Below are 27654 nucleotides of genomic sequence, written 5' to 3'. Positions count from 1 at the left end.
ACCACATGCGTCTTTAAAAAGAAAAGCCTTCAAATTACTTTTAAATTTATCAAGGGATGTAATTTTTCTGATATAATTTGGTGCTGAATTCCAGATGGTAGGGGCCATGACAGAAAAAATGCTAGTGCACATAGTGTTAATGTATCATAAAGAGGGGATGGATAGCAAGTTTTGATTAGATGAATGCAATGTACGATGGGGGATTTAGGGGATTAATAGCCTGTTAATGAAATCAGGTTGGCCGGAAGTTTTGGTCTTTCCTCATGCCCCGTCCCATACAGACTTTATCTCCTAGTGCTTAACTTTTGCTAAGTTTTACAGAATTACAGGTACCTCCCATATTGAGAGAGTCTGACAGGCCATTGGGCCTTATAGAAGACAGATTTATTGAGTGCCAGCAGTGCCAGATTTATAAGGTGCCAGCAGTCTCTGATGCATTTGCTGCTTCTGTCTTGAAGTTATAGAATGACATCCAAAAATATATGAAGCCAAACAGAAATTTGGAGGGGTCAATACCAAATGCTCCAATCTAAAAGACCAACTCCTATTTCTCTAATTTGCACACAAGACCTAACGACCAATTTTAAGTCTGCTGAAAATATCAATTTCCGCTGCTTTCGACGTTGTTCACCATGATATTCTTGTTTACCAACTCTCTGAGATAGGTATCAACTCCACAGTCCTAGGTTGGTTCTCTAAATTCCTCCGCTCTCGTTCTTACATTGTTAACATGAATGGCACCTCATCCTCCCCCTGGACACCGAATTGTGGAGTCCCACAAGGCTCTCCACTATCCCCTATCCTTTTCAACATCTATATGTCCTCCCTAAAACTCCTCCACCTATCCCCCTTAGAAACAATTTACACTTATGCAGACGACATCCTCGTCCTCCTCGAGACCGATTTGAACCTCACCGACCTGTCTAAGAACATATCCTCTTGTATAATGAACCTACAATCCTGAGCCCACACTGTGCAAATGAAATTGAATGAGTCCAAAACAATGACTTCTTTGGCTCAGTCCAAAATTAGATCACCTACCCACCTCCATCCCACTACCCTCTGGCTCCTCTCTGCAGCTTGAGTTCTCGAGCAATGTCTTGGGCATCATCATTGATTCCACATTGTCCTTCAATGACCACCTCCAATCCTTGGTAAAAAAATGCTTTTTCAGCCTTCACATGCTGAGGAAAGTTAGATCCTGCTTTCATCAAAAACATTTTACCCTCCTTGCCCAATCCATCATCCTCTCCAGATTGGACTATTGCAACTCTATCTACTTAAGCCTAACTAAGAAAAACCTCCACAGACTCCAACGGATTCAGAATGCCGCGGCCAAGCTCATCTTCGCTAAAAGTAAATTTGACCATGTCTCCCCGCTCCTGGCCAAGCTCCACTGGCTTCCGATAATTGCCAGAGTCCACTATAAATGCGCCTGTTTAACTTTCAAAATCCTATATGGTATCCTCCCTCCCTTTATCCCTCTTTCTTGGAATTCCTCAAACCCTAATACCACCAGATCCTCCCACAAATTAAAACTATCCTTCCCCTCACTAAAAGGCATTTCCCACACATGAAAGCTAGAGACCTCCCTCCACTTCAAAATCACTGAGCTCTGGAACAACCTTACCTCCCCTCTTCAGAACTTGAGCTCTCTCCAAGTTTTCCGCAAACATCTGAAAACCTGGCTTTTCTCAAAAAATGTAAGTCTCCCTCCACTTAGGAATCAAGGAAACTCTTATATCTTGGCATCCCAAGTCCTCTAAATTTTCTTCACACTTCTACCTCTAACTCTCTGTTGTAGTTCCTTCCTATTTCTCCTACTGTAAACCGCGTCGAGCTCTACAAACGTGGAGATGATGCGGTATACAAACCTAAGGATTAGATTAGATTAGATTAGATTAGATCAATAATTAACCAAGGGTGATTTATCAGTTCACGGGAACCTCATATCAGAAATTAAGGAGATCACCTGGGTATGCCCACAATTATTGTGCACCCGAGAGCGCACTATAGGGGTTACCCATAAACATCACATGTCATCCACCCTGTATGTGAGTAATTATTCAAATTCAAAAGTGCTGTAAATAGAGAAATCAAAACACATTAAACCTTATAAAAGAAAGTTTCTACCATGATATAAAACAGGGGTCCTCAATCTTTTTAAACAGGGGGCCAGTTCACTGTCCCTCAGACCGTTGGGGGGGCCGGACTATAGTTAAAAAAAAATCTATGAACAAATTCCTATGCACGTCAGAAAAAAAAGGACCCCCTTAACTGCAAAAAAAAGGCCCTAATAACTGCAAAATTTTTTTTAAAAAAAATTGACCTCCTAACTTAAAAAAAATACCTCGGTTCTCAGGCGGCAGCAGGTTCTGCACAGGCAAGCTCGTGACTCATCCAATCACACCCGAGACTGAGAGGAGGAGTCGAGAGACAGAGAGAAGGAGGGGAGTCGGAGAGTGCGGCGCACATTCCACACATGTGCACTGCAGGCCCGGGACGAGTCGGCTGCTGAGCAGGACAGGCAGCGGCGGCGGCAAAAACACCCGGCGGGCCGGATAAATGTTTTCGGCGGGCCACTTGTGGTCCGCGGGCCGTAGTTTGAGGACCCCTGATATAAGAATAGTAAATATCGGCAGAGACTTATCTTAATGACATCCACAAGTGTACCAAAAAATCTCTTTGCTTCACAAGGAGGGTGCCTCAGCTGATTGCGCTACAGAGTACCCCGTTTTGTGTCCTTCTTCAGGGGCAAACCCCGATATTGTAAAATGTTAACTTCTCCATACCGTTGTAGAATGGTCTTGTGTGCAAATTAGAGAACTAGGAGTTGGTCTTTTAGATTGAAGTTATAGAATGACAACATCATACATATTATTTTAGTAAGTCAGTAAGTACATGGACAAATTTATTTTAGCTATTGATTCTTATGCAAGACTTTAGCTTATGTGCTGAGCACATTGTGACTGTACGACACTCTGAAATTGTCATTCTGTTTATCCAGAAATCTTAGATAATGATTTTTAGAAAGCATTTTAATCCTTGAAAGTCACAGTATTGTTACATTCTTGTTTTTGTTTTGAGCCCAGTTAATCTATGAGGGAATTTCATGACTCATGAATTAGCAGCACGAATGATGGCAAGAGTTGCTTGTTACTGCTCTCGCACCCTCTTCACTTTAATCCTGTTGGGAATCTTAATATGAACCAACTTTGAGACTGAACAATTTTTAACAGCTGGGATTACTTGGTGGGAATGAAAAGAATTTAAAAAATGATGCTATTACCCCTCCAACCCACCCCATTTGGTATTTTGACTTGCTAAATCCAGATGTGGTGACATACAAATACTTTGATCTCCAGTGGATATCCTTTAACAAAAAGCAAAATAAACCCCATATCTGAGAAATATTTATACAGTCTCTTTTTCTGGCAAACCTGGAGCCAACAGATGTCCTTATGGAAATGAAATTTGACCTACTATAGTAAACACTGTAAAATGAATATATTAGGGTAGACTGCAATTGTAACGGGGGCTTGAGATTAGTTTTATGGTAAAGAAGGACCACTGTAGTTTGCAGTTTACATTCAAATTCTGAAATTCTTTACCAGTGTTTGAACCACTTGGACCAATGTCTCTTACTGGATGATAGACAGAAATGGGAGGGGCTGTCTAGTTTTTAATCTGACTGCAAAAGCCATGTTGTTTAATTTTGTTCTGGAAGGTATGTGAAAGCGCATTTCCTTACCGTAGTAAAAGTGCCAACTGAGAGTGCTGTAAACTTAATTTAAAAAAATATATAGACAGGCACCTACAGCACAAGGCTTGGCCTCTAGTTTCTTGATTATGACTGGTTGTTATTTTAGCAGGCACTAACTTCAGTTAACATTGGTTTTGGAGATTGCATTTAAGATTTGTTCTTCTTGTGGTACTGAGAACAAACCTCTTGTAATTAGGAAAAATGCTCCTTTTAAGAAAAAAAATCATAATATTGTTCAAATGTTTTCTTATTTTTAGCCTGTTTTCTAATATCCGGGAAATTAGAAGATATTATCAGAAAAGGGCCCACTTACCCCCCTCTTTTACAAAACTACTACAGAAGTTTCTAGCGTGGGAAGCCAAGCTGAATGGCACGCGCTGCTCCTGACTCTCATTGAGTTCCTATGAGCGTCAGGAACAGCGCGGGCCATTCAGCGCGGTTCTCTGTGCTAAAAGCTGCTAGCGCAGTTTAATAGAAGAGGGGGTTAGTATCTTTTGTGGTCTCCAGAACTGACCACAGTTCTCAGTATGATCTCTCGATCAGTGGCATAGCCAGATGGCAAATTTTGGGTAAACCTGAGCCTAGGTGGGCATGAAACTTGCTCTCAGCCCTCACTCTCCATCCTTCACCCCCACTTGCAAAACAGCATCTCTTCCCTCCCCTGCTACAAATTTTTGCATGTCTCCTGGACTCTCAATCCCCCTACTTTGGAGGTTGTCAGCAGCAAGGAGACATTCACATATGCTGTTTATGCTGGCCCTGGAGCCTTCCCTGATGCAACTTCCTGTTTCCTCATAGATGGGATTGCGTCAGAGGGGAGGTTCTGGGGATGGCGTGAGCAGCATATGTGATTTCCTGCTCTGGACGTGAAGAATTTTTTATAAGGTTTACAGGGGGAGGGGGGATAGGGGTTGATAGACAGGAAGAGATGTTGGATCACCAGCAAAAGGGGGGGGGGGGGGGGGCGGAAGTTCAGCTGGCAAGGATTTGATTGCTGAATCCCCTGCCAGCCACAGCAACGATATACTGGTTAATACATACATATCAGCAACTTTCTTTTTTTTTAATTGAAGCTTTCTAAAAATTCAGGCATGTCAGTTAATTAAACAATAATGGTTGCTGGAATGGACGTTTTAAACATTCCAAGAGGGACTCAAGGCTAAAGGTGGAGCTGAGAGTCTTTAACCCTGCCAAACTATTGTTGAAAGGAAATTTCCTCTCAGATTATTTTTGTTATTATGAGCTATCCAGATTGCTTTAGAAAAAAAAAAAAGAACATTTTCTTTAAAAGTTGCCAGTGTAGCAAGGCTGCTGGGGCTACAAATCTCTCCAGTATTTTTTTTAGGCTGTTCAGGGCACTGGATTCTTGTCTCTGAGCCAGTTGGAGCACTGGGAAGGGGAAGACCTGCTATTTTTTAGTGATGGGCCTGCTGGCCAGAAGATGTATGCATCCCTCTGGCCAGACTTTCTATTCTTTGGGTGGTGGAAAGGGGTCGTGACCACTGGGGGAATAAGTGGGGGGTCATGCCTTAAACCCTTCAGTGGTCATCTTGTCAGTTTGTAGACCTTTGTGGCACTTAGACCTATTTTACATTCGTCTAAGTCCCAGTGTGTAAATTCTGCCTAGGATGTCCTGAGAAAGCTTTGATTATTGCTTCAGGACGTCCAGGTTTAAGCCCACCTAATGCCCACTCATAACACACCTCCCAACATGTCCCTTTGAGCTTTGGACGCACAGCAGCTTAGTAGTGCTGCTGGACATCCAGAAAGTTTGTTTTGATTATTGGTACTTGGACGTCCCTGCTATTAGGATGTCCAAGTGCTGACTTAGGCAGGTTTTTGGATGTTTTAAAGTTTTGATTATGCCCCTCTATGTAACACGATTTTTGTTCCTGGGCAGTAAGTGTAATTTCCTAATTGCTCATGTCAAAAAAGTTCCAAGATTCCAAGTTTATTATAAATTTGATATACCACCTTATCATATATTTCAAGGTGGTTGTACAATAACAAATGGGGTAATGCAAATAATATAATAATAATAATAATAATAACTTTATTTTTGTATACCGCAGTACCACAAACAATTCAGAGCGGTTTACAGTGTAAGAGACTGTACATATACAGCGATGGTACAATGTAAGGGAATGTACTATGCAGTTGAGAGCAAGTTACAATGCAGGGGACTGTACATAGTTTAGCATAGGTATTAATACAGCGGAAGACAAAGCAGAATTACGGTGCAGGAGTCTGTACATCTACAGCAGCGATATTTATACAGTAAAAATACTGTTTGAGAGAATTAAAGAGTAAGATAGAGGTGGTAGGGTTTGGTTATTTGGGGGGGGAGGGGTTCGAGAAATTTATCATAGAGGTAAGATTTGAGGGATTTCCTGAAGTAAGAGTAAGATGGGGCAGATGAGATGAGGGTGGTCAGGCAATCTGTCCATCTGCCAGCTTGGAATGAGAGAGTTCTGTTAAGGAATCTTTTGTAGGTGCATCCCTTTGGGGATGGGTAGGTAAACAGATAGGCATTGCGTGTGCGAGTGGTGCCTGGGAACGCAAAGTGGTGAGAGAGATATATTGGTGACAAGCCAGTTAGGGTTTTGAAGCAGAGGCAGGCGAATTTGAAGATGATTCTCGCTTCTAGTGGCAACCAGTGAAGTTTTCTGTAGTAAGGGCTGATGTGGTCTGATTTTTTGAGGCCATAGATTAGGCGGACGGCAGTGTTTTGAATGAGTCTTAGACGTTTGATGGTTTTCTTGTAGGAGCCCAAATATATAATATTACAGTAATCCAGGGTGCTTAAGATTAGGGATTGGACCGGCAGTCTGAAGGAGAGGAAGTCGAAGTAGTGTTTGATGGTGCGGAGTTTCCAGAGGGTATGAAAACATTTTTTGACCTGGGCATTGGTGTGATCTTCGAAGGTCAGGCATCGGTCTAGGATGACTCCAAGGATTTTGATGGTGGGATTAATAGGGTAAGTTAGACCGTTGAGTTGTAGGGTGGTGGCCGTTAATTTGTGGTTGGGACTTGCAAGGAAGAGTTTAGTCTTTTCTGGATTTAGTTTCAGTTTGAACCGAGTTGTCCAGTGTTCGACCATGATGAGTACTGATGAGATGTGCTGTTCTATTTCTTGTGATAATGAGGTGATGGGGATGACAATTGTAATGTCATCTGCATAAATGTAGGATTTCAGTTTTTGGTCTGACAACATGTGACCCAGTGATGCCATGTAGATATTGAATAGAGAAGGTGATAGGGGGGAGCCTTGTGGGACTCCACTGGGGTTGGACCAGGTATGGGAGTAGGCTCCCTCAGTGTGTACTTGGTAGGTGCAGTTTTTTAGGAAGCCTGTGAGCCAGGTTAGTACCTGTCCCGAAGTGCCTATAGAATCAAGGCAACTAAGCAGAATGTCATGGTCTACCAGGTCAAAGGCACTACTGAGGTCAAACTGGAGTAACAGAGCGTTGTTTCCCTGGGAGAATAGTTGGAGGAGGTAGTCGGTTAGTGATGCTATGACGGTTTCCGTGCTGTAGTTAGTGCAGAATCCAGACTGGGAGTCATGCAGGAGTCATGAATTTTTTGAGGTGTGACATGAGGTCCTGGTTGACAAGGCCTTCCATAATTTTGAGGAAGAATGGTATGTTGGCAATGGGTCTATAGTTGGTGGCTGTGGAGAGTGGTTCTTTGGGGTTTTTGATAGTTGGGGATATGAGGATGTGGACGAGTTCCAGCGGGTAGTAGCCAGTGGATAGGCAGAGAGTGACCCAGTTGAAGAGCTCCACATAGAAGGACAGGATAGTCAGATTTTGAAATTTGCCTATTTAAAATGTGAAAATGCCAAATGTTCATCTTTTCATCCTTATAAAGTCTTAAAAAGTAATATGTGAATCACAATTAACATGTATTTATATTGAAGTTATACAAAGATAACCATAGAATATTTAGAAGTGAGTAGTTTCTCAAGATTTGCGATTATATTGTAAGTCACTTTAACAAATCAGCCCCCAGATGTAGTCTCCTATCATGTTCTCTAGTGCAGTGTTCTTCAACCACCGGTCCATGGACCAGTGCCGGTCCACAGAAATTTCCTGCCGGTCCACAGAACCAGCACGTGCATCAGGCCCAAAACAGTGTTCTTCAACCGCCGGTCCACGGTGCAATCGATGTGGAGTTATCTTCGAGACAGCTCCCTCTTCCTAACTGATTCAGTGCACAAAGCCACGGGCAGTGGCTCCTACGGGCATCCTGTGCCTGAACCAGAAGCCTTCTCTCTGACGTTGCAACGTCAGAGGGAAGGCTTCTAGATGAATCACGGGACGTGCAAGGTGCAATTAGTACTATTATGGGGCGGGGTCTGGGCTAGAGATTGGGTAGAGATGGGGGGGGTCTGGGCCACGACTTAGCCCCGTGTTCTTCACCCGCCGGTCCATTGACTGATGCCGGTCCACAGAATAATTCTTTTATTTCTGCCGGTCCATAGGTGTAAAAAGGTTGAAAAACACCGCTCTAGTGCTGCCCGATTCAGGAAAAAAAATTTCGATTCAATTCGATTCAGTCTACTGAATTGGTTTTTCGATTTGATTCGATTTTCCTGCCCAATTGGGTGTTTTTTTCAAACATCCTGGTGGGTTTATTTTATAGCCTCTTCACCCCCTTTGCCTTCTCCTAACTACACTGGTGCTGTGGTGTAAACAAAATAAACAAACAAAAAACACTTTTCCTCTCTCTCTTAAATCCTAGCCCACGTTTGCAGTCTAACACCAGTTCTAGCAGGATACACGTTTCAAATTTGACATATTGTAATCACAAAATGGAAAATATAATTAGTTTTTCTACCTTTTGTTGTCTGGTCATTATTCAAATCTTGGTCCCAGGCTCTGGTTGGCTTCTGATAACTTGCTTGCCATGGTCTCCTTCTTTCTGCATGCTAACCATCCATCTGCCATCTCTGTCCTCCCCTTCCGTTTCCCTTCCCTCCCCCAGAGGTCTGGCATCTTTTCTTTTTTTTTGTCTCCCTCCACAGATCCACCTTTTCTTAACTACCGTTTCATCCAGCATCTCTCCCTCCTTCCCCACCACCCCAGGGTCCACCATCTCTCCTTTTCTTTTCCCAATTACCCTCCTATCCAGTATCTCTATCCCCCCTCCACACCATCCCTTGTGTCCAACTTCTCTCTTCTTTTCTGTTCCTTCCTTCCCTAAATCCCATTGTCCATCATCTCTCGCCCTCTCCCTCCCATTATTTCTTCCCCCCCAAAGTCTGGCATATGCACGTCTCTTTGAACCCCCTTCCCTCCCTCTGTGTACTTCTACACCAGGGCCCCCTCCCCTGAAGGTCTGTCCCCCCCTGAAGGCCTGCACCTCCCCCATGAAGGCCTGTACCCCATCCCTGAAGGCCTGTCTGTTCCCCCTAAAGGCCTATGCCACCATCCCTGGCCTGTCCCATCTTTGAAGGCCTGTCCCCCCTTAAAGGTCTGCACCACCCCTTAAAGGCCTGTTCACCACTTAAAGGCCTGCACCCCCCAAGGCCTGTCCCACCCCCTGAAGGACTGCCCCCCCCGAAGGCCTGCCTGTCCCCCCTGAAGGCCTATGCCACCATCCCTGGCCAGTTCCCCCTTTAAAGGCCTTTCCCCCCCCTTAAAGGCCTGTTTTCCCCTTGAAGGCTTGTCCCACCCCCTGAAGGACTGCTCCCAAAAGACTGCCCCACCGAAGGACTGCCCCCCCGAAAGACTGTCCCCCGAAGGACTGTCCCCCTGAAAGACTGCAACCCCCCCCCCAGGAAGGCCTCCGTATTGCTCCTGGCCTCCCTGAACCATTTACCTTATTGCTGGAGCCTGCAGCCGAATATCGCGGTTACAGGGTCTTTGTGCTCTGAGCTGTTTCCTCTGCTGCGGTCCCGCCCTCCTCTGACAGGATCGCAGTGGAGGAAACAACTCAGAGCACAAAGACGCTGTAATCGCGATCTTCGGCTGCAGGCTCCAGCAATAAGGTAAACGGTTCGGGGAGGCCAGGAGCAACATGGAGGCCTTCCTGGGAGGGGGGGTGTGCGTAGTCTTTCGGGGGGCAGTCTTTCAGGGGGGGCAGTCCTTCGGGGAGGCCAGGAGGGAAACTGGACTGCAGCACTTCCCGACTGACCCTCCCTCCTTACCCTTTAAAATAGGTGCGGCAGCAGCCAATCAGCTAGAGCAGCATTGACGCTCTTGTTTTAGGGGGCGAGGGGAGAGGGTCCAAATCGGGAAGCCAATTTTTTAAAAATTTAAATCGATTCGAATCAATTCACCCAAAGTGAATCGGTGAACCGATTCGAATCGTGAATCGGGCAGCACTAATGTTCTCATTATATTGTTCTTGACAGTGGCATTCAAAGTCCAGTATATCCTGGTGGAAGTGCTCATCTTGCTTTTCTGAGTATGCTCCCATGTTCTTCTTGGATGTCTCAAGATGAGCATCAACGACATGAACTTTGAGAGACATCCTATAGCCCATTTTACTGAAATTCTTCACTAGATTCTTAACCAACTCCACGTAGTTTTCAGCATTGTGATTGCCAAGGAAGACCCAAACCACAGTGTCAAAGCTGTTTCAAGCCACTTTTTCCTTCCTAGTTAGCTTCTTGGGAAATTCCTTGCATTCTAAGATATTTTTATTGGTGGTTCGATGAAGACACTCACAATATATTTTCAAATAACATTTAAAAATTAAAAATTTCAATATTAAAAAAAATAAAATTTCCAAGAAATTTTATAGCAGAAAATTCTGCTATTCTAGTGAGAAACAAGATTGTCTTACCTAACAAAGTTTGTTGGCAGTGCCTTTGCTTATGGGTATGCCCCTTCCTTTGCCCACAGCTACGATAAGTCTTACTGCCTGAATTGGCACATGGTAAATCTTCAAAAAAGGTAAAATTCAAAATATTAAGGTCCTGGTAACAAAGGCAAAGAGTTTCTATACATTTTTGTGGCACCTGCAATTAAGAAAAAACACGTGGAGGGGCATAATCGAAAGGATCATCTAAGTCCATTTTCGTCTAAGCCGCAAGTTGTCCAAAGTAAAAAAACAGCCTAGGATACATTTTCAAAAAATATGTCCAAATTTTTTTTATTTTGAAAATCGTCTAACTATATGTCCTGCTGATCTGATTGTCCAAGCCACTAAATCGTCTATCTTTATACCACATTTTCGTCCAACTTTTAGTCCAAGTCAAAAACGCCTAGAACAAGCCCTGTTGGACGTGGGAGGGGTCTGCAAAGTGATGGACTGAACTCCCAGACATGGCACCTAAATAGTGGGGTACTTTACAGGGCACTGCTGTGAACTTCACAAAAAGGGTGCCATGTCTTCTTCTCACTAAAGCTCCCTTATAGGTGATGGTGAGCCCCCCAAACCACCTCCAGAATCCCCTAGACCCACTTATTTACCACCCTAATAGCCCTTATGGCTGCAGGAGCCACTTATATGCCAGTAAAAAAGGGTTTTAGGGGTGTATGGAGGAGTGCACATGTTTAAGTATCAATGCAGTGATTACAGGGGCTTATGGACATGGGTCCTCCTCTCCATGAGTCCGTAACCCACCCCCAAGACGGCTTAAGCTGCCTATGTGCTGGCCGATTAGGCTTTCCAATGCCAGGCTGCCAGGTGATGAAGGTCTGGAGGCAGAATTTTAAAGGTGTGATTACGATTTTTATGGGATGGGTGGGGGGGGGGTCGGTGATCACTGGGGTAGTGTGTGGTGGTCTGTATTATGTGTTTGCAGTGCTTATCTGTTGACTTTAGGTGGGTTTTTGTGACTTAGACCATGTTTAAAATGGTCTAAGTCATAACGTCCAAGTTCCGTCTAGGCTCTGTTGTAAAACTTGCAGTTATACATGCTGTAGGACTAAGTCTAAACCTTCCCACGTCCCGCCCAAATCCTGCCCTCGACACTCCTCCTGAAACACCCCATTTAGCTATGGTCGTTCAGCGGCACTATGAAGGCCTAGGTCGTTTAGAAATACGTCCAAATCCTGGTTTGATTATTGGCACCTGGACGTCTTTTGTTTATGATCGTCCAAGTGCCGACTTAGGCCGTTTTTTGGATGTTTTTCTCTTTCGATTATGAGCCCCTTATTATCTGGGAACAAAAAAAATTGTTACATAATAAATCAGTTCTGTGGCAACAAATTGGTATTATAAGTTGCTTACTGTAACTTCAAAAAGTAAAGTAATTTGTATTCCACCTCTTAGCTTTTCGAAGATTGTTCTGTATGTCTCAGAGTTCTGATTGGTTCTTATTTTATTTCTCTCACTATAGTTTGCTTGTGACACGAACTTTGGTGTGATTGAAAGGAAGTAGAAAGGTAAGTTGACTAACCACAGTTAACTAAACCAGTTCTTCTCAACTCTCTCTAAGGGGTACACTTAGCCATCTGGGTTTTCAAGACTACCAAAATGAATATGCGTAAGATATATTTGCATAAAGTGTATCTTCAATGTATCTCATGCATTTTCATTGTGGTAGTGCTGAAAAGCTGACTAACTGTGCCTCCAGGAGAGTGATGAGAAGTGCTGAACTAAACAATTTGGTTTCCTACTGGATTAAGTATACTTCTAGGGTTTCTTTGTGTGTAACAGTCAAAATCAAAGAAGAAAATCATTCCACCCTTTTTTTTAAATTGGGTTAAAATTACATAGATATGATTTATATAATTTATAGAGGTGGTAAAATTGCCTTTCTTTGTGGAATTCTAGAGAGCTTTGTTATCAGAATCCTGAAAATCAATAAAAATGTATGTTAAAAAATATTGTCATCAGGTTAAACATTTGAAGTTAAAGATCATAAAAAAAGCAGAAGTTTTCTTTCAATTAAAGCTAATATCAAAGTTATGGTGGACCCCCCCACCAACATGCTCACACCTACAAATAACATATCAGTGCCCTATTTTGTATTTCTCTGTGGACACTATTGGGGAAAAAAATCTAAATATGGATCAAGAATGTCTAGAAAACATGGATTAGAAATTAATCTTTCCACCTCTTTCGCTAGATGAGCTCCTAGAGAACTATGATTTCTTGCCCCCCTCTTACCCTCCCCCTCTTTCAAGGCCCCTTTTAGTCCCTCCTCCTGATCCCCTTTCAACCCCTCTCTGAATGTCGCCTAGAGCCTGAATAGATTTGTGCGACACTCAAATAGAAGATTAAATTAGATTAGGGATAAATCCAGAATTCCATGGTCTAGCCATGTCTGAATAGATAGAACCAACGTTTCAGCCATCACGCTGTGGCATTCTTCAGGGGATGCTGTGAAGTCTGCAGTTTGTCTTTATATATGGTGGGTCCTCAAACCTGATTAACTGGGGCTTGAGGTGAATGAGACAGGAAAGTCTGATGGTCAACGTAATGAAATAGAAACATGAAGGCAGATAAAGGACAAATGGCCCATCCATTCTGCCCACCTGCAGTATCCACTATCTCCTCCTCTCCCTAAGAGATCTCATGTGCCTGTCCCACTCTTTCTTGAATTCAGACACAGTTTTGTCTCCACCACTTCTACTAGGAGACTATTCTACACATCTACCTCTCTTTCTGTAAAATGTATTTCCTTAGATTACTCCTGAGCCTATTACCGCTTAACTTCATCCAACTCATTCCAGAGATTTCTTTCAAAGGAAAAAGATTTGCTTCATGCGCATTTATGTCTCATAGATATTTAAATGTCTCTGTCATATCTCCCTTCTCCCGCCTTTCCTCCAAAGTATACATATTGAGATCTTTAAGTTTGTTCCCATACATCTTATGATGAAGACTACCAACCATTTTAGTTGCCTTCCTCTGGACCAACTCTATCCTATCCTGTTTTTTTGAAGGTGCGATATCCAGAATTGTACACAATATTCTAAATGAGATCTCACCAGAGTCTTATACAGGGGCATAAATACTTTCTTTTTCCTTCTGGCTATACCTCTCCCTATGCACCCTAGCATTCTTCTAGCTTAGCTTTTACCGTCGCCTTTTCAACCTATTTGGCCACCTTTAGATCACCACATACTATCACATCCAAGTCCTGTTCCTCTTTCATGCACAAAAGTTCTTCAACCACTAAACTGTACCATTCCTTTAAGTTTTTGTAGCCCAAATGCATGACCTTGCATTTCTTAGCATTAAATCTTAGCTGCCAAAGTTCAGACCCTTTCTTGGCTCATTCACCTCAAGACCCAGCATGATGGCCAGTTTCCTAGGACAAGCAGGCAGCATATTCTCACATTTGGGTGACATCGTCCATGGAGCCCCGGTACAGACAGTTTAAAAATGCATCGCCACTTAAAGTTTTTAGAAACCTCACGACTGCCCACACTGCGCATGCGTGAGTGCCTTCCCATCCGACGTAGGCTCATGGTTCCTCAGTTCTTTGTTTTCCGCGGAGTGGAGAAGTTGTTTTTGACCTGAACTCTGTTCAGTTTTGCCTTGCCTTCTCGCTATGGGTCTTTTTTTTGTTTGTTATTTTCCCTACTCTTTTTTAGAGTATACTGTATATTTTTAGAGTATACTGTATATTTTTCTTTCTTTGGTTTAAACCTCCCCCCACCAAAAAAAAAAGTTTAATTCTTTTTTCGTTATTCGTTGGCTTCGGCCTTCGTGGCTTCTTTTTTCTGTTGACTATGCCAAATCTGTAACCAGTCTGTAGTTCTGTAACACCAGCCTTACTTTATCTTTAATGTAGTCATATAGCCAAGTTACCTCAGGCTAGATGTACAGTGTACAGATGAGGACTGAACAGAGAAATGCACCAATCAAATCTTGACTGAGTTATTTATCAGGAAGAACCTGACTGGGGTGAAATTTGAAATTAATTGAGAATCAGACTCAATGTTACAAATAGCACAAATGGTTTTTTTTCTTTTTAAATTGCAAACCAATTTAAGAATTTCAACAAGTTAAATCTGTGTACATTTGTCTCCTATTTACCCAACTAACTGGATCCAGTATTATAAGTATATTCACAAATAATTTTTTACAGGTACTGTCTTTGTAAAAAGTCTCTCTTTAATCTTCGTGCACTTAGCTTTTCTTCCAGCTTTAATTTCCGTTCCTCCTTCTTTCTTGTATATTTTCACTTGTTCTTCTTCCTAAACTTATGCTAAAATAAATAAAAAAGGAGAGAAGCTATCTCCCTAATAGTGTGTGCAGCTATGGAATATGCCTGCCTAAGCACAGGAACCTAATACTGTATGCTTAGCTACATAAAATAAAATAAATATTTCTCTGTCTAATGATGCCTTCGAGTTATCATCTAGAGAGCATCTGCTATGTCAGTGGCGATGAGATGCCTAGCATGGTTGAGGGTCTCGGATATGGACATCAACCTCCAAGACAGATTAGCTAATATTCTGTTTGGGTGAAGAACTGTTCGGTGATTCCATTGAGGTGGCTACACGAAAGTTAACTGATCATGAAAAGAATTGGAATGCTTTGGTCAGAACAAAGACTAAATTTCCCTTGGTGTTTCAGTCATCTAAACCTACCTCTTCATATCAGAGGTGCTATTCTGCCAAACCTTCTGCCTTCCGTCCTTCTCAGCAGAAGAAGCAAACGCAACAGTGACCTCAAAAGTCTCAACCAACAGCTCCTTAAAAGCCTGCTCAGTCTTTCTGATATGTTCATGCTTCTCTCTCTCAGCCTCTTCCTTAGTCAATAGGAGGTCGGCTCCAATTATACCATCCACGTTGGACGCTGATAACAACCAACCTGTGGGTTCTCAAAGCCATTCAAGAAGGTTACTCTCTTCATTTCATCTCTACACCTCCAAATCATCCTCCAAGGGAGTCTTCTTTAAACCTTCAGCAGATGTCGTCTTTGGAAGATAGAATCTCTGCTTCTTCTAAATGCCATAGAGATTGTTCCCCCTGCTCAAAAGAATCAGAGTTTTTACTCCCGGTATTTTCTTATCCCAAAGAAGATAGAGGCCTACATCCAATATTAGACCTCAGAGACTTGAACAAATTCTTAGTAAAAGAAAAGTTTTGAATATTGTCCATAGCGACTCTACTGTATATCCCCTCTTAGATCAGAATGATTGGCTATGCTCTCTGGTTCTCAAAGAAGCTTATACCCACATTCCAATTCATCCTGCCCACCGGAAATTTCTCAGATTTCAAGTAGCCCATCAACACTTTCAGTACAAGTTTCTGCCCTTTGGGCTGGCATTTTCGCCCAGAGTGTTCACCAAATGCCTGGTAGTAGTGGCTCAAGGTCTCCAAGTTTTCCCTTATCTTGACAACTAGTTAATAAAAGATACCTCTCTTCAAGGGGTGCTCTCAGCAACACAGTCAGCAATCCTCTTGATTCAGGAGTTCGGTTCGAAGTCAACTTTTCAAAATGTCAACTTCAACCTCTCAAACTCTGCAATTCATAGGGGCCCTGCTCAACACCATTCAACTCAGGGATTTCCTACCTCAACAAAGACAAGACAATTTGATTCAGCTTTGCAAGCAGGTTTATCATCTTCTGTCCATCTCGGCCACGTGAATGATGATACTGTTGGGTCACATGGTGTCCACCCCCTTTGCAAGACTTCATCTTAGGACATCTCAATTTGTCTCTAGCATCTCAATGGTCTCAAGCTCTCGACCCACTATCACAGGAGATGATAGTCACATCTTCACTTTGTCAATCTCTGCAGTGGTGGATGAAGTCTTCAAATCTTTCCAAAGGGCTCTTGTTTCAAATCCCTCCACATCAGAAAGTTCTGACCACAGACTCATCCAAGTATGGTTGGGGAGCTCATCTGGATAGTCTTTGTACACAGGGTCACTGGTCCGTCCAAGATCAACAATACCACATCAATCTTTTGGAACTTAGGGCTATTCGTAATGCTCTCAAGACTTTTCAGCACATTGCAAATCAAGTCCTCCTAATATATACAGACAATCAAATGGCAATGTATTACATAAACAAGCAAGGAGGAACAGGTTCTCTCATTCTTTGTCAGGAAGCCGAGAAGATTTGGAACTGGATTATTGCTCACAACATATTCCTCAAAGAGATCTATATTCATGGAGAGAATTTTCTCACCAACAAACTCAGCAGATTTCTCCGGCCACATGAGTGGACGCTAAACTCCACAGTCTTGCATCAGATATTCTCTCTTTGGGGGACTCCTCAGATAGACCTGTTTGCGTCCCCCCACAATCCCAAGCTGCCTCAATTCTGCTCCAGACAATACTCTCCGCAAAGTCTAGAGGCAGATGCTTTTCTCCAGGATTGGACACACAAATTCCTTTATGCATTTCCACCAATTCCTCTCATTCTCAAGATGCTAGTCAAGCACAAATGAGAGTCAGCCACCATGATCCTCATAGCTCCTCAATGGACTTAAATCTTAATCTTAATGAAGAGGTTCATGCTGACCTGTGTTGGTCTACTTTTGATAAACCAGAATGGCACGATTTTTCTAACTTATTTCATAAATATGCTCAGTCATACTGCTGGCTTGATTCCTGCCCTCCAGATTTGCTGGTTGTTGCTCCTTCAAATTTTAAATTGAAGTTATTTGAATGGATTACCGACTCCCTGGATATAGGAAAATTTCCTTCATATAATAATTACCCCGATAATTAAAAATATTAAGGAATCTATTTCTCTGCTTACCAATTACAGACCAATAGCATCTATTCCCTTTTTTGTTAAAATCATGGAAGGTCTGGTTCTTATCCAATTGATCAAACATCTTGAGCAACACACTCTACTCCATGATTCACAATCAGGATTTAGATCCTACTTCAGCACCGAAACGGTGATAGTTGCATTATTGGATTATTTAATAAGCCTTCTAAGTAAAGGCAAAAGCGCACTAGTGCTTCAATTCGATCTTAGTAGCGCCTTTGATCTAGTAGATCATCCTACTTTATTAATTTGTTTGGATACTCTGGGCCTTTAAGGAAATGTTTACTCCTGGTTCAAAGGTTTTCTGGAGTCCAGATTGTACCAAGTTAGGTTTAGGACCCACCTCTCTTCAATCTAGAATAACCCATGTGGTGTTCCTCAGGGTTCTCCACTTTCACCTACACTATTCAATGTTTATCTTTCATCATTGGGCTCATGTTTGAGCAACCTGGATGTGGAACTGTTTAATTACACTGACGACATTACTATTGTCATACTTCAGCCCTATCCCAGATTACCACTAAAGTTAAAATTGTAATGAAACAGATGGATTCCTGGATGCAAAAATTTAAACTCAAACTAAACTCTGGCAAAACAAAGTTTTTCGTGGTGACTGCTAGTAATATTTCTTCTGAACCTTCTATTAGTATAAATTCAACTAAGTATATAATTCATCCAATGATTAAAATTTTGGGATTATTTTAGATCAGCATCTTACAATGCATGCTCAGATAGATGCTGTAGTGCGTAAATGCCACTTCACATTATGGAAATTGCGAACAATTAGATCTTATTTTTAATTTACTGCTTTTAGATTACTGGTGCAATTGTTACTACTGAGTCTTCTCGATTATTGTAATATTATCTATCTGACAGTCACCAAGAAAGAATTAGTAAGACTTACAATAATAAAGAATACAGTGGTGAGAATGATTTATGGCCTGAAGAAATTTGATTATGTTACACCCTTTTATCGCGAATTGCATTGGCTGTCAATGGAGGCCCGGGTATTGTTTAAACAAGGCTGTTTATGGTACAGTTCCTTCTTACTTAGTCAATAGATTTTCTTTAGCATCATACAGGCATAGTAGAAGAACTCATCCTTTGTTTAATTTTCCATCTGTCCAGGGTTGCAGGAGTAAGAAATTTCTGAATCATACTCTGGCATCTAAGGCAGCTCTTCATGACAATGAATTCCAAATATTGTTGCTTACTACCCATTCCTATGGCCATTTTAGAAAACAATTGAAGACCTATCTTTTTTCTAAATATTTGACTGTTTAACTAATCATCTTATTTCATGTAACATGTTTACTTTTATAACTTTTTGTAAACTGCGTTGAACTTCTGGTTACGTGATCAATAAGCACAATGTTATGTTATGTTCTCCCTTCTACTTCAGCTCAGTATCAAGGAACCAATACCCCTGCAGATCTTTCCATTTCTTCTCACACAGAGTCATGGATTTCTTTTATACCCCAATCATCAATCTTTGCACCTGACAGCTTGATACCTCTTGGGATGACCTCACCTGGCACCGATCTTTCCGGCTCATTTTGAGCCAGAAAACCTTCTACACAGCAGTGCTACCAACAGAGGTGGACACGGTTTTCTACATGGTATATTCTTCATCATCATTATGCTTCATCCTCCTCTATATCTTCAGTATTGGATTATCTTCTCCATCTGTCCAACTCAGGTCTTAAAACCACTTCAGTTAGAATTCATCTTAGTGCTATCAATGTTTTTGATGGACCATTCAATAGTAAACCTCTGACTGCTCATCCTCTTGTTTCCAGATTCATGAGAGGTCTTTCCAAACCATCTTTCAAACCACCTCCAGTGGTTTGGGATCTTAATGTTGTTCTCTCTAGTCTCATGAAGCCTCCTTTTTAACCAATGTCTTCGGCTCATCTTAAATATCTCACTTGGAAAGTGGTATTTCTCATCTTCATAACTTCTATTTGTTGAGTGAGCGAGCTTCAAGCGCTGGTGGTGAACCCACCTTAAACAGTGTTCCACTATGATAAAGTAGTACTTTGCACCCATCCAAAATTCCTCCCAAAAGTAGTCATTGAATTTCATCTGAATCAATCGAATGTGCTTCCAGTGTTCTTTCCCAAGCCTCATTCTCACCCTGGAGAAATGGCTCTTCATACTTTGGATTGCAAACGAGTCTTGGCTTATTACTTACAGCGAACTCAGCTACATAGAACATCTCAGCTGTTCATCTCCTTTGATCCTAACTAGTTGGGACGGCCTGTATCCAAGAGAACCATTTACACATGGTTGGCAGCCTGTATTGCCTTCTGTTGTTATGCTCAGACTGGGCTCAGGGGTCGTGTAGCAGCACACAAAGTCCAAGCTATGGCAGCTTCAGTTACTTTCTTATGTTCCGCTCCTATTGATGAGATTTGTAAAGCTGTTACTTGGTCCTCAGTTCATACATTCACATCTCACTACTGTCTGGAATCTTTTTCCAGATGGGATGGTCACTTTGGCCAAGCAGTATTGCAAATTTTATTTTCTTAGTGGCCAACACTCCCTCCATTCCATTGTAGTAAGCTAGGGAGCCCCATATGTGAGAATATGCTGCTTGTTTGTCCTGGGATAAAGCACAGTTACTTACTGTAACAGGTGTTATTCAGGGACAGCAGGCAGATATTTTCACAACCCACCCTCCTCCCCTGGTTGGCTTCTTAGCTTGCTCATGGAACTGAGGAACTGCAAGCTGTTAGGCGGGAAAGCACTCATGCATGTGACGTGCGGGCAATTGTGAAGTTTCTAAAAACTTAAAGTGGCGATACACTTTTAAAGTTTAGGACTTCATATTGGATCCCATTCTTGCCACTTCCTTTATTATGATATGAGCAAACTCCATGATCTGGAAAGACTTTATAACTTGTTTCCATCTCCCCTAACTGCATAGTGTATTATGTCTCTTTGTAAATCTGAACGTTATTTTTATTTGTTGATGTAAAGGTTTGATTCTTCATCTTTACCTATCCTTTACCCTGACATTTCTTCCTATAATATATCTGAAGAAACACCAGTGTCTGGGTCCTGTAATCTAAAAATTAAATCCTTCTTCTACAAACTGCGCTAGCAGTTTCTGCCACAGAGATCCGCACTGAATGACTCTATGAGGAACTCTATGAGTGTCAGGAGCAGTGCGGGCCATTCAGCACCGCTCCCCACACTAGAAACTACTAGTGCAGTTTCATAGAAGAGGGAGTAAATCATCACATATTTCATTTTATGGTACTCTTTGCTCTGATGGTGAAACACCATGCCATAATATTTGCAATTTTTTTTCTCTTCTGCATCATTTAAACAAAAATAGATGGCTTTAGGAAAGAGGTCAGAATGCATCCATCCTGTCTGCAGTAAAGTCTCTTAGCAGGCTATGGTTTGACCTAATGAGGTGGGTATCTTGCTGCCGTAGCTGAGTGTACACTAGGAACAGATAATCTTTCCATACTGTGGATGAATCATTACATTTCCCAACTCACTTAGTCTTGCCCCTGCTCAAGAGTTGTATCTAAATCAAAAGGAAGGAGGCTTTGAGTTAAGCATTTAGATTTCTTGCAGCTACATAAATTAGTCTGTTATTGTGATCTTTAACAAATCTGTTGGATTTGGAAAGACAAGTAATTAAATCTAAAACCCAAATCCAAAGATGCTATAGTGAACATTCTGAGACTATCAGCAAGTTTTGAATGATGGGGTTATATTGTATTTTTAAAGTTTGATTAATATTTTATGTTTCTTATCTTTAATTAATTGGACTTTGTTTGATTTTATCCCACTAGACTTTACAGATAATGGAGGATAGAAATATGGAATGATACAAAATAAATAACTAAGATGCGTAATGAACCAGGAAGAATAAGAAAGCTTTTCTTGTTTCCCTAACCAGACACATCCATTAGCAGCTCTGCATCTTCTTTATTGCTCTTACTGAATTGCCCCAAGCCTACTTTATGACCCTTCTAACTTTTACTGCCCTTAAGTGCTATAGATTTGACGTAATTAGGTCAAATGTGGAGTCTTTCCTTTTAGAAAGTCATTGTGGAATATGAAGTAAGAATAAACTAACTCGTACCAATTTGAAGTTGGAAATTATATTGACTTTATTTTAGATAGGAAAGAACAAGAGAAACAAACCAAATGGGAGGGCAGAATGGAGATAAAGAAGAAACCAATATTGACACAATCTCTTAAATCATCCAGACAGAGGCAAAGGACAGTCAGGAGCTGTGAGCTAGTAGAAACGTTATTTAGATTTAGATTAAAATCTTACCAAAGAATTCTCTAAAAGAAGATCTAATAGAAGAGGGTTTCATAAAGAAGGGCCCATAATATTCTTTGTGATTTGCTTTAGTGCTAGGCCTAGGGATGAAGCGGTGAATGGGACAGCTGCCCTATGCATCATGTCTAAGAGGTGTATCAGTCAAAGCCACTTTTCCCTATGGGTAAAAAGGGCAACTGCCCCAGAAGCATAGAGGGCTCTGTCCTTGTGACTCTTTTGGCCAGTACTCCAATCTCATAGAGAAAAAGTCTTCTGATATTTGTTTCTGCCTCTTTCTTCCTCTCCCAGGCAGCATGCAAGGAACAAGAGGAGAGGGCATGAAGCTAGAATAGGCAGCAGAATAATTTATTTGGTTTTATATCCCGTCCTCCCAGGGGAGCTCAGAACAAAGGGTAAAGGGGAAGGGACTTGACATGCTACCTTTTCTGTGTGGTTACAATCAAAGCGGTTTAGAATAAAGAAGATATTCTGGTTTTTATGAGGCCTGTGTTTTGTGTGAGGTATTCTGTTTGTATAGATTCTTTGTAGGATTCTATGACATTCTGGCTTGTTCTTTCTCCTGATAGGAGACTTATTGATGTTCCAGGGCCTGACAAAATATTTGCAGTGTTGCCTTTTCAGACAGGATTGTTGCAGTTTGATTTTTGGGAGTCAGTGTTATTTAGGTATGACAGATTTGCTGTATAAATTGAGTGACTTTTCTTAAGCCTGTTGTGTTTACACACTCAGGCCCGGATTCTATAAATGGCATCCCGATTGTAGGTGGCCAACTGCTGCCTAATCAGCCAATCGGGATGCATGTTTTCTTAAAAAAAAAAAACCCCAAAACCTCCCAAGGCAGGCCGCCTACATTGGAGGCGCCTCCGGCAGCCTAGGGAGGCACGCAAGCCCACCTAAGCTCGCCTAAGGTGTGGCATGGTGTGGCTTGGCCCGGAAGTAGCTTTAGATGACCAGGCGGCTGTATGCGTCTCCCTAGGCCAGTGATAGACGCATACAATGTAGGCCAGCAAAATGCTGGCCTACATTGTAAGCATATGCGGCCGCTGTGCTTATCGCAGCAAGGGATCTCCCTGCCACGGCCACCCGTCCCACCCATACATCGCCGGCAGGAGGGATGTCCAGTCCTTCCTGGTGGAACCCTCTCCTATATCGCCGAGGGGGGGAACTCTAGTCTGCAGGAGGAACTGGGCATCCCTCCTGCTGCACAATGTTTGGGGAGGTGTGGGTGGGTTCCTGCAGGAGGGATTGGGCAACCTTCCTTCTGGCGATATACGGGGTGTGGGGTGGGGTTCCGGTAGGATGGATTAGGCATCCCTCCTGATGGCGATGTATGGGGGGGAGGGTTTCTGCTGTGCAATGTTCAGGGAGGGTTCGTGGGTGCCGGGCAGGAGGGACTGGGGATTCCTCATGCCACACAATGTTTAGTGGGGGGTTCTGGCAGGAGGGACTGGGCATCCCTCCTGATACGCAATGTTCGGGAGAGGGTTCGCGGGTGCCGGGCAGGAGGGGCCGAGCATCCTTCCTGCCACGCGATGTTTGAGGTTTGTCGGGTTCTTGCAGGAGGGATTGGTCATTCCTCCTGCCACGATAAGCAACCCAATTTTCTTATCCGTGTCTGTAAGATGGACGTTTGTTAGAGAATCGGGTTCTTAGGCAGGCTTAGGCGCGATTCTGTATAGGATGCATGTGCAATTCTCAAAAGCTGCTCAGGTGTCTTCTGAGACCACACGTTCTATACAGAATCCGGGCCTCACTGTATACAGCGCCTTAAGCTGTGCACGCAAATTGGTACACACAGATGTTTTGCGCACATAACATAATTGACCTTGTTGGTGCTGCTAATTGATACTAATTAACACTAATTAAAAGTTACACACACAACTTGGAAAGTGCAAATCTATAAAAAGTATGTATGTGCCAGTTGCAGTTTGTGAATTTGTAAAGGGGGTGTGGCCAGGGAAAGATCGTGAACATTCCTAAAAATTATACGCATTGTGATAGAATATGCCTGATCTGCGCACAACTTAGGTGCAGGCATTTAGGCCTGGTTTTAGTCAGCCTAAATTGGAGTGCCTAAGTTGTGTTGTACACATGCGCTAAGCATGATTCTATAAAAGATATGTACACCTTGTAAACTGTGCTAAGCACTGTTCTAGTCATCGCTGATTTTTTTGTGCACTATATGTAGAATTTGGGGGAAAGTGTGTAGTAGTAGAGGGAGTTCTGAGGTGACAATGGAATTTGAATGTATTTCTATTGTGAACAGTAGAGTGTTGTGCGGCATATGTCAACAAACAGGGAGCTTACCAGGAGTGCTGAGGTCTCCTCAAAGTTGAGTGAACTGTGCTCATGGGCAGACACCAGAGGGGGGAAATACAGATATTCAGGTTAATTGTGGAAACTGGTGGCAAAAATCCAACTGATTTCATTAAAAAATGGGGGAGGTCAGATTGTTCGTTCTTTAAAGACTGGGTCATGTTTATATTACAGTTTCTTGGATTCTACTGCCTTGACCAATGTCTGCTAGTCAGAGGGGTGACAGGTCAAATGCGCGCAAGACAACAGCGCGGACAAAAATGCAAAGACAAATCAGCGCAAAGATAATAGCGCGTGAGACAATTGAGCGCAAGGATAACTCAGCACGAGACAATTGAGCGCAAGAGTAACTCAGCGCAAGACAATTGAGCGCAAGGATAACTCAGCACAACGACAATTCAGCGCGCCTCAAAATGGTGCGTGGCGAACGAAGGGCACGCGCACGTTCAGCACGTTAACACGTGATCACATCACCACGTTATCAGTATGTTTCCCTTGCCTCTTTGCGTTTTGAATATTAGTCACGTGAATTCAGAGGGAACCAATATCAAAGTTTGTCTAATAGGCCCAGTATGAGGAAAATTTATCACTTGTGTGCTTTGGAGTTTGTATGTATATTTCTATATGGGTATATAGTACAGTATATTTTTTTTAAAAGGCTGCACATAAAAGCATATTGTTTCTCTCTCTCTTTCTCTCTGAGACTGTTATATTTATGTTCTTGGAAATGACTTTGGAATTGGTTGAGTTCTTCCCCACACACTGCTCAGCACCTTAACAAACCTTTGATTCATTCCTGTTGGCAGGACTTTTAAAGACTTGGGCTGATACAAGATTTCCGTATTTATTCTTTAAATATGAGGTTTAACTTTGCAGGAAATACCGGTGGTGGGGTTTCTTTTTAAGGCCATACTCCCCCCCTTGTTTTTCTTTCAGCCTGTGTCTGGCTGTTGGCTTCTCACGCCACCCATTTGGGGTTATGAAGTGCATTGTATAAAAGGCTCTCTGAAGAATCTGAGGGTGACACTACACTAAATTTCCTGGTAAAATTTACTGAACACGGAGCCCAACTTTAGTGTACATTTTTAAAAATTCTTAATTTATGTTCAAATATATTTTATTGAGCAAACAAAAATACCAACAGGGCAACGAAACGAAGTACAAGCAAGCTTAACAATTTTTAGTTTACAAAACCCAGACCCCACCCCATCCCTAATCAAACCCTCCCAAAACACTCCCCCCCCCCCGGGTCCTACATCCAGGTATAACAGTACCAATGAAAACATAAAAGAAAACAGGCATACCAAGTACAACAAGATGGGACAAAAAACAAAGATTCAACAGGTAAGCAAACAGCTGTGAGCCAGAGGAGTCATGGTTGTCCAAAATGGTTCCCAAGTGCGCTGAAAGATGCGGCCTGGGAGAGAAGAAAGGTCCGTCACATTCCTCCTTTCCCACATCAGGAGAGCAATCATCCAACAGCGCCATAGGGAGTAGTCCGGAGCATCAGCCTCAAGCCATTTCAACAAAATACATTTCAGAGCAACGAGGATAGTCCACTTGAGGAAAGCTGCAACCCCCTTTGTATGAGGGAAATAGTGGGGAACAGCTCCAAATAAGAGCAAAGGGGAACGACGAATGGTAATTTTCCAAATGCGCTCCACAAAAACAAAAATAGCAGTCCAAAAATCTTGAACATTAGGGCAAGTCCAAAACATGTGTCCCAAGCCCGCTTCTGGAGCCTGACAACGAAGACAGGCAGCAGTCTCACGCAATTGTGATAAATAAGCCCTTTTAGGAGAAATGTACAAACGGAAGACCAACTTATAGTGTTGCTCCAAAAAGATGGTATATTTTCGAAAGGCAGGCAGCCGACGGACAGCTTGCAAAAGCACATCAGCCGGCAACTTTACTGCAAGGTCACGAGCCCAAGCATCCCGTAATTTAGAATGGTCAAACAAGGGGGACTTATCCTTCAAATGGCGATGATGGAATTTAAGGGGGACCGGAAGTTGGGAACCAATGGTGAAAGCCGTAGACAGCAGCTCTTGGCAGGAGGCTTGCAAAGAACTAGAAGGTAAAGAAGAAATGTAATGTTGAATTTGCATGTAAGCAAAATAATCAGTGGGTGGGAGATCAAACTTGTCTTGCAACTGTGCAAAAGACTTAATTTTGCCATCATCAACCAAGTGAAATACATAGTGAATACCCCTTGTTTCCCACCGAGCAAAACTCGGCCCATCTATCCCAGGTAGGAAGGAGCTATTAAAGCGGATAGGCAGAAAGGGAGTTACAGAAACAGAAAGAGCGTGGTATTTACAGACCCAGCGCCAAACCTTCCGCAAGGGACGGTGGAGCACCTTCACAGAGAGAGACTCAGGCACAAGAGAAGGAAGAGAATGAAGATAAAAATTCTTAATTTATAAGTTTCATATGAAACAAAGAAAAATAGTATTGCAATAGTAATAAGCAGTATACATTTTAGTTAGGTTCTAGCATGCATTATTGAGTATTAATCTTACGTTTGTACAGTAATTGGGATTTTAGTGCTAAAAATAAGTGCTTTACGCTTAGTTTGCTTTTCTAATCTAGTCTAACCTAGGATTTGTGGATCGCTCTAGGGGCCAGATTCATTAACCTGCCCGATGGGGCCCGATCTGGGCAGGTCCGATGAATTTTCGAAGCTCCAATATGCAGATGGGAGCGATCAGAGGAACGCCCCCATCTGCCTGCATGAATCGCTGTTGTGCGATCCGTGCACATGCATAGACCATCTGTAGATGGTCTGCGCATGCCTGGCCAAGCCGGGGCCGTTTGGGGTTTTTTTTAACTTTAACTTTTTCTTTCTTTTTAGCCCTGCGAGCCTGTGGTTTTAACCCGCTTTAAACCTGTGGGTTAAAACCATGGGCTTGCAGACCAGGGAAGGGCAGGAGAGATTTGGGGAAGATCGGGGCAGAGCAGGGTGGCATTCAGGGGGAAGATCGAGCAGGGCGGCATTCAGGTGGAAGATTGAGCAGGGCGGCATTCAAGGGGAAGATCAGGGCGGCATTCAGGAGGAAGCAGGCAGGACAGATTGCAGGGCAGAGAGCAGGGCTTCCAGTCGGAAAGACGTTTTCGATTGGTCCCCAGCAGTCGCTTCTTCAGTTGAATGGCCAGCCCAGTCAGTTCAGATTGATTGTGTTGTGAATCGCTGCCTTCCCTACTTTTGAATGTCCCTCCCGTCATTTGCATGCGCGGATCGGAGGATGTCGGCAGAGAGGTAAGTGAATCAGGCCGGAGGGGAATTTGGTCGCAAACCGATTGGTACATTATCGGTTTGCTTTGTGAATCTAGCCTTATGTGAATCTAGCCTTATAAAGGTTCAAGGCAATGTGCAATTAACACATGTGCTCACTCAAAGATGTGGATTTTACAGAAGAAGTCACAGTAGCGGATTACAATGTAAGAAGAGGCAAAACTGGAACCGAACATGTGAGGGGAGCTTGCAGAAGAATACATTGCCACAATCTACAGTCAGAAGCATAGTATACCTGCAGATGGAATGATTTTCCAATACAAGACAGTGTGCTAAAGTTAAAGCATAGTGGGACATTTGTGAAAGAAGTTCCAAGTCAGAATTGGG

At 42.6% G+C, this 27654-nt stretch overlaps 1 long non-coding RNA gene across 1 annotated transcript in view; it reads left to right on the top strand.

The window, feature by feature from the left end:
- LOC117365168 overlaps positions 1–27654 on the top strand; it is a 167044-nt gene that overhangs the window by 101983 nt on the left and 37407 nt on the right. The window contains exon 2 of the long non-coding RNA XR_004540370.1: positions 12057–12102. This is a non-coding gene — a long non-coding RNA (uncharacterized LOC117365168). The remainder of the gene's footprint in view (positions 1–12056; positions 12103–27654) is intronic.

The sequence above is a fragment of the Geotrypetes seraphini genome, chromosome 8 (genome assembly GCF_902459505.1).
Source record: "Geotrypetes seraphini chromosome 8, aGeoSer1.1, whole genome shotgun sequence".
NCBI lineage: Eukaryota > Metazoa > Chordata > Amphibia > Gymnophiona > Dermophiidae > Geotrypetes > Geotrypetes seraphini.
Note: the sequence above shows the minus strand (reverse complement) of the source record. Positions and strands in the feature narration are given on the sequence as shown.